Here is a 13,510-nt window from a genome sequence, read left to right as displayed (position 1 = left end):
TAGCTCGCGGCTGCCGGTTTACTTGTGTACAATTGTTTTGTTTTTTTTATCCCTGTATCTTGGAATAAGCTGTGTTGCTAGTGCACCTTGTCAGTGTCCCTGCATGCTTGCGCTTGGACACACTCTCGCCCATACATGCGCACGCCATCAAGCCGCGGGGCGAAGGCAGCTCTGCTCACTCAAGGGGAAAGTGAACAGCTGTGCCGGTGACAGCTGGAGCAGTCATGACATCCCTTCACCAAATATCAGGGATGGCTTAGGACGCAATGGCGTATCAGCCGAGAGGGGTCCATTTACAACCTGGACGAGGCGCCGAGGCTTTAGCCTGCGACCGGTGCTGAAGCCACCGAGCGCCGTTTTTTCCTCCTCACATTTCCAGTGATAATGTGAGAAGTAATGAGTTTCTCCTTGGTCTGCAGCCCATATAATAGTCCCCCATTTGCTTCAAAACAAGCCCAATGGAGCAAATTAGATAATGTTGTGCCTGTGAAAAATGAGCTGAATACTAATGTTTATTTGCAGAGGTCCAGTTTCAACGATTCCTCATCAGATTCTCACCAGAATCTTGTTTCACTCTTTACAATTCCCAATCTTATCTTGAACAATGCGGTGGTAATTCACTCAGGAGAGAGACAGAGAGGGAAAAAAGAAGATCCGCTCTACGCTTTAAATATAAAAGCAGTGAATTTAGAATTTAGTCCTTGTCACTGAATAACATCAGTGGCATGTCAATCATTTTTGCTTTACCCTGGAGATACATTAAGAATGCAAAAATGTTATCGCACATAAACACTTTTTCTAATCATCCCCGAGTTTGGGTTTTATCTGAAATATTGAAAATGATGGATGTCTAAACTGTGCTAGAACCAGTTGTAATTGTGGAGGCAGCATTAAAAAAAGAAATCAGTGTACTATGCAAATGAGCATAATCACCTTCAGCCCCTTTAGCACCAGACCGATTTTAATTACACCTTAATTTCATGTATAAATACCCCCAATTCAGACGAGCTGCTGCAGTAAGCCCCAGCAGAATAGACTGAGTGGGAGGACTGTATAGGTACAGATAATTACAACTCACTGTTATGGACTCCTGATTATATGAAGTGGTGGCCAACATACTGTCTCCAAATGCCACTGAATGAACTTCGGCAGAGTGATAGATGAAAGTATATCACAGTTTCGACAGTGTTGCCATCTGAACTGAGCGGCGCCTCATACATGGCCAGAACCGTGTCTTTTCAGCTTTTAGATTCAGCCTTGGCCTGTACAGTTTTGACTATTCCAGTTACACTGAATCATACACTTACAGCCGGAGACCAACTGGTTACATGGCAGTGAAAAACAGAGCATTGGAGGAGGTGTTTTTTTTTCCCCACCAGATGTTTTGAAAACTGTGCTGTAAGTGGAATTTTGTCGAGACGGTTACTGAGGGGTCATTTAAAAAACCAAAGACTTATGGTCGTGTTTGTGGGTACATCTGTGTTCCAAATTAACAGCGATTTGTCTACAAAGAGTTTCCAGATTTTAATTAACTTGATAACGTGACTGATTTTACAGACATGGCCACATGTTTGCCTCTCACTTCTGATGTAATCCACGGAAACTATAAAAACTTGATCTATGTATGCTCAAGATACAGTGCCGTACTTAAGAACACTTTAAGTGCTACCTGTGAAATCAGCCCCGACTCAAACAGCAGAGCCATAGTCTTGAGGAACCATTAAAGTTGAATAACAGAGTTCTGTCTATAAATAGAGGCTCTTTTCTCCTGCAGGGACTGAAAATTGAGCATTGTTGAAAACACCGGAGGAGCATATGCTTAGGCACAGCTTGTTGCGGCCTCAGATGTTCCTTAACAGTTGATTTCCTCATGTTGCATTTCCTTTTTCACCACGTTATTGTGCTAATTATTTTTCGGCACGTTCCACTTGAGCGACTCACGGCTCGGACCGCACCAACTCAGCCTCAACTCAGTTTTTTTTCCCCTTTTTCTTTTTTTTTTCTTGTTACCCCAGAAGCACCCAACACAAGGCCCGCTGAATATCTGCCCAGCTGTGTGACACATTGGTTCCTCAACACTATTGACTGTTTTGAAATGCTTATGGGAGCTGATGGAGCATTTTCTTGCTCGTCGCCTTTGCAGCCAAATATGATTTGTGCAGAGCGAATTTCCTGCAGAGCTGCTCACACACTGTTGATACTCAGGTAAATTCAGATATATATAAAAATCAAATCATTGTTTATATTGGCTGTTTAAGGCGATTTGTATTCTACTGTTTGTGCCCCACCTCCTGCCATGCTGGAAGGCTCAGAAAATATGAACCAAGTACTTCCATTTCTCACAAAGTGCACAGTGATGCCACAGGTAATTGCCGCAGACATCAACATACACAGACATGAAGGTGTGTCATTGTGTTGCTTGTCACGCTGAATTTTCCGGCTATACATTTTTAAAATTCCCCTCAAACACTCCCAACATGCCGCCTGGAACCTTCGCTGCCTGGCATGATGTGAAATGTGCCCGTTGCTTTGTGTGCACACCTGTATACCGATGTTACAGTTGGATTCGGAACCGGTATTCATTTTCTGCTCGGAGTAACTACTGCGGTTTGACCTGACTGTAAAATCTCCTGACTTCAGCAGACCAGATATAATCTTGTCTGAAATGCCAGCATGGAAATTCAGACTAAATCTGTCACTCTCTCTGAGGTTTCTCATCTTTTTTCATTTTTTTTTATCTTTGGTTTTTTTTGCTCTTACAAGCAAGACAATAAAAAAATCAGCCCTGTGGATGTTTTATGCTTTAAAAATACAAAAAAAAGAATACCAAAAAAAAAAATGTACAGAAGCAAATGAGTCAATGCATATTTCACGTTCTTTTAGAAGAAAGGAAAGTGCTGGCTGTTCTGTAATTTCAGACTTGCCTACTGAGGTCAGGGGTTCCATGCTTGAATGCCTACATTTGCATCTTTGACTCGCTCTGGCCCAGTGAGGAAGAATGAGTTGTTGCATCTCCTGTGATGTGCAAAAGTGAGAATGTACAACAGCATTCACTGAACTACATGCGCTCCACTGATCCCAGCGTGAAACTATTTCACCACAGCAGGGCATGCCTTCTCTCACAGAAACTATACAAATGCAAAACCACAGGAAAATGGGGCCAGGCTTTCACAGGAGCACATGGAGACACAATACGGGATTAAGTCATGATCAGGAATTTGCTGTTTGCTCTAGTTTGACTAAACAGCACATCACCATCATTCAATTGGTTTTTTTTTTAACTCTTTGAATGACAAATATTCGCGCATCACCGCTGTTTCTATTTCCCAATTATCATGCAGGATCATAACAACAACAGTAACCTCAGGCGATTGCAGTAGCTGGGCTTTATGACCCTTGTTTGTCATTCGCAACCTACAACGCTCTCAATTCAGGCAGGCAAGGTGAAATCTGCATCCATTTCTCATATTTACATATGAACTAATGATTCCCCTGTGGGCTGACTGTGGCCTTCCAAATACTCTACATGGTGCAACCAAGGGTGATGTATGGTACTAGTGGGCAACTGAAGCTGGTGACTAACTCAGTATGATACATGGTTTCACAGTCTAATTGCAGCTCCCAGCTGAATAGGCCATAAGCCAACAGAGACCTACTGACCTTGGTGAAAGCAAAAAAAAAAGGACCCCATGCTTCTACATGACCCATTTTGTCACTGTAAAATCTTTGCCAGACATAAAACAACTCTGAAAGGCGACTGTGAATGGATGTATTTGCCAGCAGTTACTACATGGGCACGGATGTCAAGAAAGCTGCTTGTAGAGTACATTGAGAAAGAAGTTAGCATCTGTCTCATATACCCCAGGGAGAGTACTGTTACACAGTAAGTAGTGCTTCACTGATATTTATATAGGCTATGGCAGTATTTCTGAGGAAGGAGAACTGAACAGGATCAAACGGTGGCATAGGCTTCTGTTTCAACAGCTCAACAGTCTCAGAATCCAACATTCAACAAACCACATGTGTGGCTGCGTAACTTAACCAATACTGCTACATATTGTCGTGTTCAACTGTATTAGATACACCTGGAGGAAATCTGCTGTGGTGGTGTTATGTCACGCAAAGACACTGATGAAAAATAACACGCCATCTTTCAAAGAGGCAGATGCTGCCCTCTTTGTTCTCCGTCACCCGTCTCTCTACCCTGTCGAAGCCAACAGCTGTTGCACTGGGAGAGCCAACTAAAGGCAGGAAATGGATAATTGAAAATGTCGATCTCATTAATGATCGTGGTGCTAGTTTAAGAAGCGGCTTTCATTGGGAAATAAACAGCTTATTCTGATAGTTTCCAACCAGAGCGCCCACAACACAAAATCATATTCGGCAGCAAAGCCGTTTTCCAATACTTACAGTGAAGTCAGGAGCTTAAAGCGCCTATAGTCAATATTGTAACAATGGATCACATGTCTATTTGTAATGAGACAGTGGTTGCTCACAGAGATATATACCCGCAGAGAATTATCACCTGACTCAGCTATGCAGCATTACACTCTCTTTCAGTCCATTGTTACAGTTTTGTTTACATTCAGCACATTCATAGAGTGTTTTTTATCAACTACAGGGGAAAAAGCTCCAATAGATCCACCTACCTGGCACTGAATGGCAGCCAGCAGCTACTGTAGCTAGTGAAGAGAATGGAGCACTGAACAGCTTAAGAGGTGAATGTCTTCTGCAGGGAACAACTCTCTGTGGCTGATGTGTCCTTCAGCAGCAGTTTGAGACTGAGTTCATGCTAACACCTGAAGTTACAATACTACTCTAGAAAATGCATTTGCACATACAACAAATTTAAAATGTCTACTATATTATTGTTGCATTGCACTGATGATTTGCAGTAATTAACTTGAGCTCGTGCTGGGAAAACTTTTAAAAACTTCACTTCGCAAACTACAGTCAACCTACAGTATGGAGAGCTCCTTATAAGGGAGGAACATTTCCTAGAAGTTCTGTGACCAGGCGCGGCAGATAACACTCTCTTGCGTGGCAGCTTTGAAACCACTTTTCCTGGTACATTTAGAGAGGTGCCAGCCAGTGTTGTACCTGTAACACGTACTACAACTTCTAATTGATTTTACAAGGCAGCTTAGGCTCTAATTGCTGATTTGCCTGGGGAGATTCTTGATCCAAATAGCTTTGCGACTTCTTTTGTGGTGCACTGTTAGGAGATTTTCATTCATAGGAGAGTAGATAGGGTGGGGATTGAATGAATGCGTCAAGAAACAACCTGTGTACTGCATTTCGAGCGAAGGCCGATACGAGCACGCTGACATGAGTGAATAAATGCAATCCATGTACCCTGTGTTCATTTCACATCCAATCTGAAAGTTGGTGTTTTTTTGGTGTGTTTTTTTTTTTTTTTGGAGGTGGCATAGAAAATATGGTTAACATTTGGAGCACGGATATGATGATAACCAATTACATTATTTCTGAGTTAAAGATCAGGAGAGCATGATAAATAAAAGCAACACTGCCTTCAAAATGTTTAAAGATGAACATTTTCAACCCCTTCAAGACAGATCTTGGACTTGGTTCAGGTCAGGGAGAATTAATTGGATGTTTTAGAGTAAACTACAGTATTTTGACTAGATAACTCTATCAACGAGATGTAACTGATAGAACGGAGCACACTTTGAATTCTGAAGTCATGACTAATTTTTCTTCATTTACTGCAGAAGAAAACAATAAAAACAGTATCTTTATATGTACTCAACACTTCCATCTCTATTCTCTTTGATTCTGAATGAAGATTAATTTCAAAACACATCGATAAATTGCCCAAAGGGTCATGAGCACAGACATGGCATCATCAATCAGCATTAATCAGTGCAGCAGGAAATCTCATTCAAATTCACATTATTGAATGTCCATTAAGCTAATGTTGTTCATTGTACTAACACTGCACTGACGTACATGTAGAGTATGTTGCTGCAGTGACTGTGGGCAGTTTGGTCGTCTGGCTTCAAACACTGTTGCTGCTTCATAGACAATGAGTGGAATACTGGCTTTATGAAACAGTGCATTTGCCATTTTCCCTTTTATGCTCCAGTGGGCTTCGTGTAAAGGTCCAGAATTGTCAGCATTACTGGGATGTAAAACTAATTTTAGTCTAAGATTAAAAAGGGTAACCGTGCAGTAGTCAAAGTGTAAAGAAGCTGGAGGTTTTTCAGTCGTGTTGTGTGGGTCATAACACTCTCAGATGGAAAAACCACAGATTGAATTCATTTAACTGAATTTTTCAACTTGCAGTATTATAGACATTCGTCTTTATGTGGTCTAAAAGGAAACTGTCAGATTTTTTAGTCAAAAATCAATACCTTGTATAATAAATATTCACCAAATATTAATCAGTTAAAATGTTCATATTAACAATGAATCACATGACTACTCGGTGCAAGGACTGTAATCTGCCTGGCTAACACCAAACAACAGACAAAGATCTCACCCTGCCAGCTAAAATATTCTCCATCCTAACTTTATTAGGTGATAATGAGCCACTGTTGTAGTCATAACTCATATTTCTCTCCCAGTGTGGCAAAAAAACTCTTTTAAAATATCTACTGGTACATATTTTTCTCCTGTCAGCATGGCTCAGAGTCGTGATGGCCTGGGGATTTCCTCCATGTTGGACATAAAAGTAGTTTTGCCCCGTTAGTTCCGATTTCTTTTCATGCGCATTTTTATTAGCTATTGTCTCTCATGTACTGTAGCCATTTTATGCACAAACACCAGCTCAGGCCGAGAATGAATTGCGACATTAAGGTAATTTACCGGCAAATTAAATTTTCACTGATATCATCTTGTCTTTTTTTTTTTCTTAAGATACTGACAGAAAATGTTTTGTCTCAAAGAGATTGTATTAATGGAATATTACAGCCTATTGGCCTACTCAAGCAAAATATTAAACTAAAGGTCACTTGAATTTGGTGGTGATCTGATAGTTAAAGGAGCACAAGTGTGATTAGTGAGGTTTTTTTTTTTTCTTTTAATATCTAGAGTGCACTTAGACACAGATCATGGGGAAGGCTTCTGTAGGGCTGCTGGACTGAGACGCAGAGATTGAATGTAAATATGGGAGAAACTTCCACAAGAACTGGGTTGATGGCAGAGCGACAAGACAGAAGCGTCTCCTCAGTGGAGACACATGAAAGCTGCTTGGACTAAAGGACTCAGACTGTCAGCAACAAGATTCTCTGCTCTGATAAAACCAGGATGACTGTTTGACCTCGATTCTAACCATGAGGGGGAAAAAATGAATTCAAGAGATTTTAGCAAAAGGCTGCAACACGACATCGTGTGAAAAAAGGGTTGGGGTTTGAATATTTTCTGAATGCAACATGGATAAACACATGCCTTTTTTCCTCAAAATGCATATGTTATAACCATGAAAATAACTGGGAGAATCTGAAAAACTGCACACCATCATGACAACATAATACAGATGTAATAATGTGCCATTGAGACTGAGACTTAAACATAATTCCAAATATATTTGCCAGATCACAGGATCAGACAAACCATACATTTGGTTTTTGAATCGTAAAATGCCCATGGTAAGATTTCTAAGTTGTAGCATGTCTCTGATCAGCTCAGAGTGTTGTTTTGGCCCTTATTTTCAAATAAATCTTCAATAACACCCGAGAACTAAACAGTTTGGGAATATGGTGGGAGTAATCTGACAGAATATATGCAGTTTCATAAGACCAGCCAGGCAGAAAATAGATTGGGGGTTGTGATTTCTGGGAGTTAGGATGGAAGTGGCGGGGGTTACAGTGAAATAATGTGTCACTCACAGTGCGGAGACTGCTGCCTCTACAGCTAAGGCTGGGACTTGACCCACAGCCCTTTTCCATGTGATAAAACCTGAGCATGTGTACCTTCCACCTTCGGCTGCTGTAAATGTCCTCACAGAAAAGCAACAAGAAAATGAGACTTGACAGAAAAAGAGATCCTTTCAGACACCTTTCTCTCGTCATTTATTTTGTCTGTAATACTGTGGTGTGGGCTCAGTCTTCCTGTACGTGCCTTGACAGAAGTGCAAGGTAATTATTGAAACATATGGATGGCTGAGCCCTCTCTTAACCCTCTCACTAATGACGCTTGACTATTACAGAAGGGCATGGGAAGGACACTTCTACCATTAACTGATAAATCCCACCAGAGATCCATGACTTCTCCTACACTTGTTGGCTAAAGAGAAGCTGTTAGGGCCTCAAAGAGGAGCAGGGAAAAAATGGACATACATAACCTCATTCGTGCTCAAAGGTAATCCTAAAAATCCCTTCAATTATAATCAATTTAGATGGTGTGCCCTGTTAACCCGAATATACCCATGGTTCATGATCAAAACGAAAACTTACTTTTCCCATATTTAAATCACATGGTTAACATACAGTAACTACTGTATCTCAGCAACTGAGTGAAGCAACGTCTAATGGACGTCTTTCAAAAGGTTGCTCTCTCTGAGGCCAGTGGTGGTCTGGGTTTTGCACATGAAATTACAACAATTGCTTAATCTTTGCTACATCAAAGCCGCTCCATTGGCAGCAGATTTAATTTAACTCTAGACGACCCACTTCAACTCGATTAACTTTCTTTGGTGAATGGAATCAGGGAAGATGCCTTCCCATAATGCCAGCGCGCTTAGGGCAATTTTTCAGCTTGGAAGCAGCAGCCCCTCTCTCATGTTAATGGACCCAGCAATTACCCTCCCCAGTCCATGCAAAACATGCTTACATCCCCCAGGTACAGCGCAGTGTGACCCAGCCAACTGGAGCTTTTGTTCATGTGGTCTTGTGGCTATGGGCAAAAGTGATGCTGCTACACAATGGACTAAAAGCTTTGGCGGACAGTAAGAGTCCCCAACACAAAGGCTGTAACTGGTCCAGGAGCAGTAGCTGAAATAACGTCACTCCCTCTGCTATATGCAGCGCTTCACAATAAAGCTGCAATACCCTTTCAATAAATAGAGCTCTGCATTAGCAGAGGCTGAGCATTCATTGCACTGCTAAATATTTGCATGAGACCAATATTAAAATGTAAAGTGGATATGACAAACGCATGTCACATTTTTACACAGCTCAGTAAGCTCGGTACTAAATACAGCTGTAACAGAATTCAGAACTAGACCATATTATGACTTATGGAGTGCCCTGACACAACCTCACTGTGCTGCTGAGTTTATCTTCAGGCAGTTCAGATAAACTGTACCAGAAGTCCAGCTGAGTGGGTGAAACTAAAGAAAATGAAGGCCAGCAAGTACATCTGTTCAGTCATTCTAAGTGAAAGATTTTACTGCATTGGTGCCCATGGACCACCTCAACACATCTCCCAACTGACACATAGCACACATCTTTGATTGGTCCATAACACCACAGCTATTCTCACATCTATCTCTTCCAGTTGCTAATTGACACTGGAGAAAGGATTCAGCCATTTCATTTTTTCCCCCTAAACGACTATTGGACACACGAGACCAGATGGTCCGTCTGTGAATGTCACTGGTGGCCAGTTGTTATGTTTGACAATGTGGGCTGATCTGGCAACTATCAGGACTTTTTTTTTTTGCTGCCTTCAAGAAGAAGCAACTGGGAAAATAGCACTTGGATTGATTTCATCCCTCATTCAGCGCACAGCAAATATTTTTGACAAAGACATATGGTGGAGAGAAGTGCGCAGCAGCAGGCTGCCCAGCCTCAAGGCTGAGCTGTTTTCACTTCGTTTCAGTTTCAGGCAACACGTGCGAGCAATGTATGCAATGTGTGCATGCAGGCAGCAGGCAGCAGGGCGGGCAGCAGGGCGGGCAGGCGAGCGGGCGCACACTGCTCCAGCTCCAACACACAGAGGCAAATGATAAATCTCTGCAGAACCACAAATATTCCACCGAACAGAATTCTTCTGAGAGACCTTTTTTTCCCCCAAAGACTCATAATGTTTACAAATTCAGCACATCGCTTCATTCTGGTGTTATTAAATCAGATTCATCTGGCCTTCATAAAATCAAAACTACTTGTCTCCAGACCCCAACACTGCACTGGAAGGTGTTGTGCTGTGAGGGAGGAAGTAGCGATGCCGCCTCCAAATTCCACCTCGGTCACCCTGTCTTCAGATGAACCAATCTTTGAGAAATAGAGTCTTTCACCTTCAGTCCATTTGGAATTGGGGGAACCAACCTGACGTTCAAAGTTGCTTGCTGAAGCAGAGTCCCTGTCTGGGCTTTGGCAGCTGGACTGATAGCCAGCCCTGTGGAATGGCAGCTGTTGAAGGGCTTTTTAAATTGCACTCAGGTTGATGGGTGGCTGTCAAGAGGGCAATGGACAGAGAATTTCGAAAGGGGGGAGAAAAAAAAAAGACAGATCAGGGGGGAATGGGCAAGGGGTGGGGGAGGGGTTTAGGTGGGCTGGGGGGGACAGTGACCCTGACACCAAGGTGCACAGAAAAAGAAAGGTCTCAAATACAGAAAAAGTAATAGAAGTATATAAACTCAAGGCGATGGAAAAAAGTGTTGCACATGGGGGGAGGGGCACTGGTAATGTAAAAGGGGGAGATGGGTGACATCAGCGTTGGAGTAAATGGAGCGCTAAGGCCTGTCATCTCCATGGTTATTTAGGTAGGCATCAAATCATCACTGTTGATGGAGTTTGATATTCCCAGACTATATTTACATGCAGCCGGATAATATCACTTTCTTTGCCGGCTTGAACGCCTGTCACAGATACAAATGGAAATGTCAAACGTTGACAAAGCTCTCGTTTCCCTTTTTATGTGATCTACAGTGGCCTTTGTTCCCACCACGTCATCCCATTCTATTGATTACAATGACTGAAACATGTTTCTATTGGGTTTTGAATGAAATCTCTGTGAATGCATCGTATACACGCAGCGTTTCAGATTAAGCAACGTGTGTGTTTTGTCTTTTGTCATTTACAATGCAGTGGAACATTGTGGGTATCACATAATGTGACTCTGTCAGCCTCACTGGCTAATCACGCTTTGCTGTGGTTGTGCTGTGCCAACAGATGGTGTTTTAAGAAGGTCATAATGTCCATTCCTCCAGTTATTACACATGCTAGGTTCATTATGTGGGGATTTTTTAAGACGTAATCTAGAGCCTACCAAGATGTTGTCAAACGGCGGCTGAGCAGACAGCACTTGTTAAACATATTGGACTCTGTGGAGTGGTTAAGACAGAAATGTACAGAGTGTACACTCAGCAGCAAATTATTTCAAACTATTCAATTAGTATGGTTAAGTATACTATCTTGCTGCATGCTGCTGAATGACTCGCAGCGATGCCTGCCATTCTAACAACTTGAACACTATGAGGCTCGGGCTCCATTAAATGTGACTGTTTTTAAGGGAGGAACATTACTGTCTGGAGCTACCCTTTGAATTCCCCACTGGAATTTATTCTCTGCATCTCCACACACTCGCAGCGCAAAGCAAACAGATTGATTTCACTCCGTTTGTATCCAACCAGCTGACCCTGTGAGCTTCTGATAGTACCACAGTGGCTACATTCATGGCCAATTATTAGCCATAAATCTAGGAAGGGCGGTAGGACCTCTGACAGGTGGCTCTCTCATTGCCTGCTGATTGCTGGAGTGTACCTATTAATCATTTTCTGTATTCCCAACTGGTCAAGAAACCTTATTAGTGGAGGGATGGATCAGACACAATGGGGCAACCAATTTCCTCCTACCCAACTCTCTGTTGTGTTTCGCTCGCTCTCATTTGTTCCCTCTCAGATTGTGCTTGCATCAGTAGTAGTAAATGCCATTTTCACACATAACAAGCCAACACAGAGTATATTAAACTCATATTAATTACAACAATAGTTCAAGGACGATCTACAGTACTGTATTTAAAAAGGTAAAGAATTTGTCATATGCAAGTAAATGACTGTATGATTTCAGGGCATTCATTGAAACTATGCAGAGCAGCCATAAGCCTGTGCCTAGAACAGCCTCATGATTATATGCCAGTGAAATGGCAGCATACTGTACATCAAACTGTAGCCATTTAGTCTCAGTAACTCCATGATATAGCTTGCATTTAAACTAGGAAATAAATTCCCCTTCAGCATTTTGACAGCAGCTATTCAGATACTTAGCCCTCATACTCTGCAGTCATATTCCTCTGCCAGAATCAATTGCGCTGGCAACCATTGCCAAGCCTGAATTTTATCTCCCAGCTTGGAAAAAGGGGGATGGGATGGGAACAGAGCATGGAGATATGCTGTTTATCAGTCACACGACTAATTCTCTCACCCATCTCTCCCCATTCCCCTTTTGAAAGTGAACTTGGTATTAATCTACAAGACCTTGAGCGCCTCGTGCACACAATCAGCAGTGACATGCCCCCTTCTACCCCTTTTTTGGTCAATCTCTGACCTTTTCAGTGCCGCCCACGTTTTAATTAGTACCAAACTAAAAAGCTGCTCAGTGCCCCCCTAACTCCCATTTCCCCTTTGTTCTCACAACTCCTTTATGTGTGCCCCAATGAAATCCATGGGAGATATACCACATTCAAGCGCTGATTGAATATCAGTGGTGAAGAGGAGGTTTTTGTAACTGGGTTGGAAAATTACAAGAGCTTAAGTGTCAGACACATATGCCTGCCAAATGTAATCAGTGGGTAATAAATGTTTGCCCTTTACACTATAAAAAGCAGTGGCAGCGCTGAATTAGTGCTCAGCTCAGGGCAGCTGATCACTACGCTGTTGTAGCTGTGATTAAAATTATTTCCCAACAACAAAATCCATTGCTATCTTCACCCGTGCTTCTTGAACTCTTTCCCACAAATGACATCAACTTTTAATCATAACAGCCTTTGTGACGACATGAATAAACTAATCTAACATGTTTGCTTTTTTTGTCTTGCAGCTCTTGAACTGTTGGGAAGGTTGCTTGAGTGCTGAAAGGTAAGCTTTCACATCAGATCTGATGCAACAATCACTATATAGGCAACAACAAAGATGGGTCGTGGCATTTTAAGCTGGATTTCCATTTCTGTTCACTCTCGGAATGTGTGTTAATGCTGGTTGCAGCAGAACGGCGCCTCAGAGGCTAGAGTGTGAAGGTCTCTTGCTCTTTTCTCCCCACTGTTTAATTAGCATGGTCTCAGGGACTGGGGTGCCGCTTTAGCAATCACGAATGCTGCCCAGCCAATAAGAACTTGTGTTCAAGCACGTCTGACAGAGATAAATGGCATGCTGCAACATCTCAGCCTCGCCCATCATCTCCGTTACCCATGCAATAGTGCGCTGTGGGAGGACTAGAGGAGTGCCACAAATCTAAGTGGGCATGTGGGTCATTCAGTAACAACAAGAATCTGTGTGGGTGTTTTCAGTGTGTGTGCAGTGTGTTTGCAAAACCTACCGGATCTGCTTGTTCTTGTGTTGTATCCATGGCTGTGTGTTTGTTGAGGACGTAGCCAGCATCTTGACAAGGTC

The 13,510-nt window shown here is 42.3% G+C and overlaps 1 protein-coding gene across 10 annotated transcripts in view; it reads left to right on the top strand.

Moving 5' to 3' along the window:
- Window positions 1-13,510, top strand: part of ptprda (protein tyrosine phosphatase receptor type Da) — a 365,455-nt gene that overhangs the window by 192,050 nt on the left and 159,895 nt on the right. For all 10 annotated transcript variants that reach the window (XM_085806361.1, XM_085806355.1, XM_085806357.1 and 7 more), the window contains exon 9: window positions 12,942-12,979. The gene's annotated coding sequence lies outside the window, so the exon portion shown is untranslated. The remainder of the gene's footprint in view (window positions 1-12,941; window positions 12,980-13,510) is intronic.

This window comes from Trachurus japonicus, chromosome 18 (assembly GCF_045865225.1).
Source record: "Trachurus japonicus isolate A0001 chromosome 18, Traja_1.0".
Lineage (NCBI taxonomy): Eukaryota > Metazoa > Chordata > Actinopteri > Carangiformes > Carangidae > Trachurus > Trachurus japonicus.
Note: the sequence above shows the minus strand (reverse complement) of the source record. Positions and strands in the feature narration are given on the sequence as shown.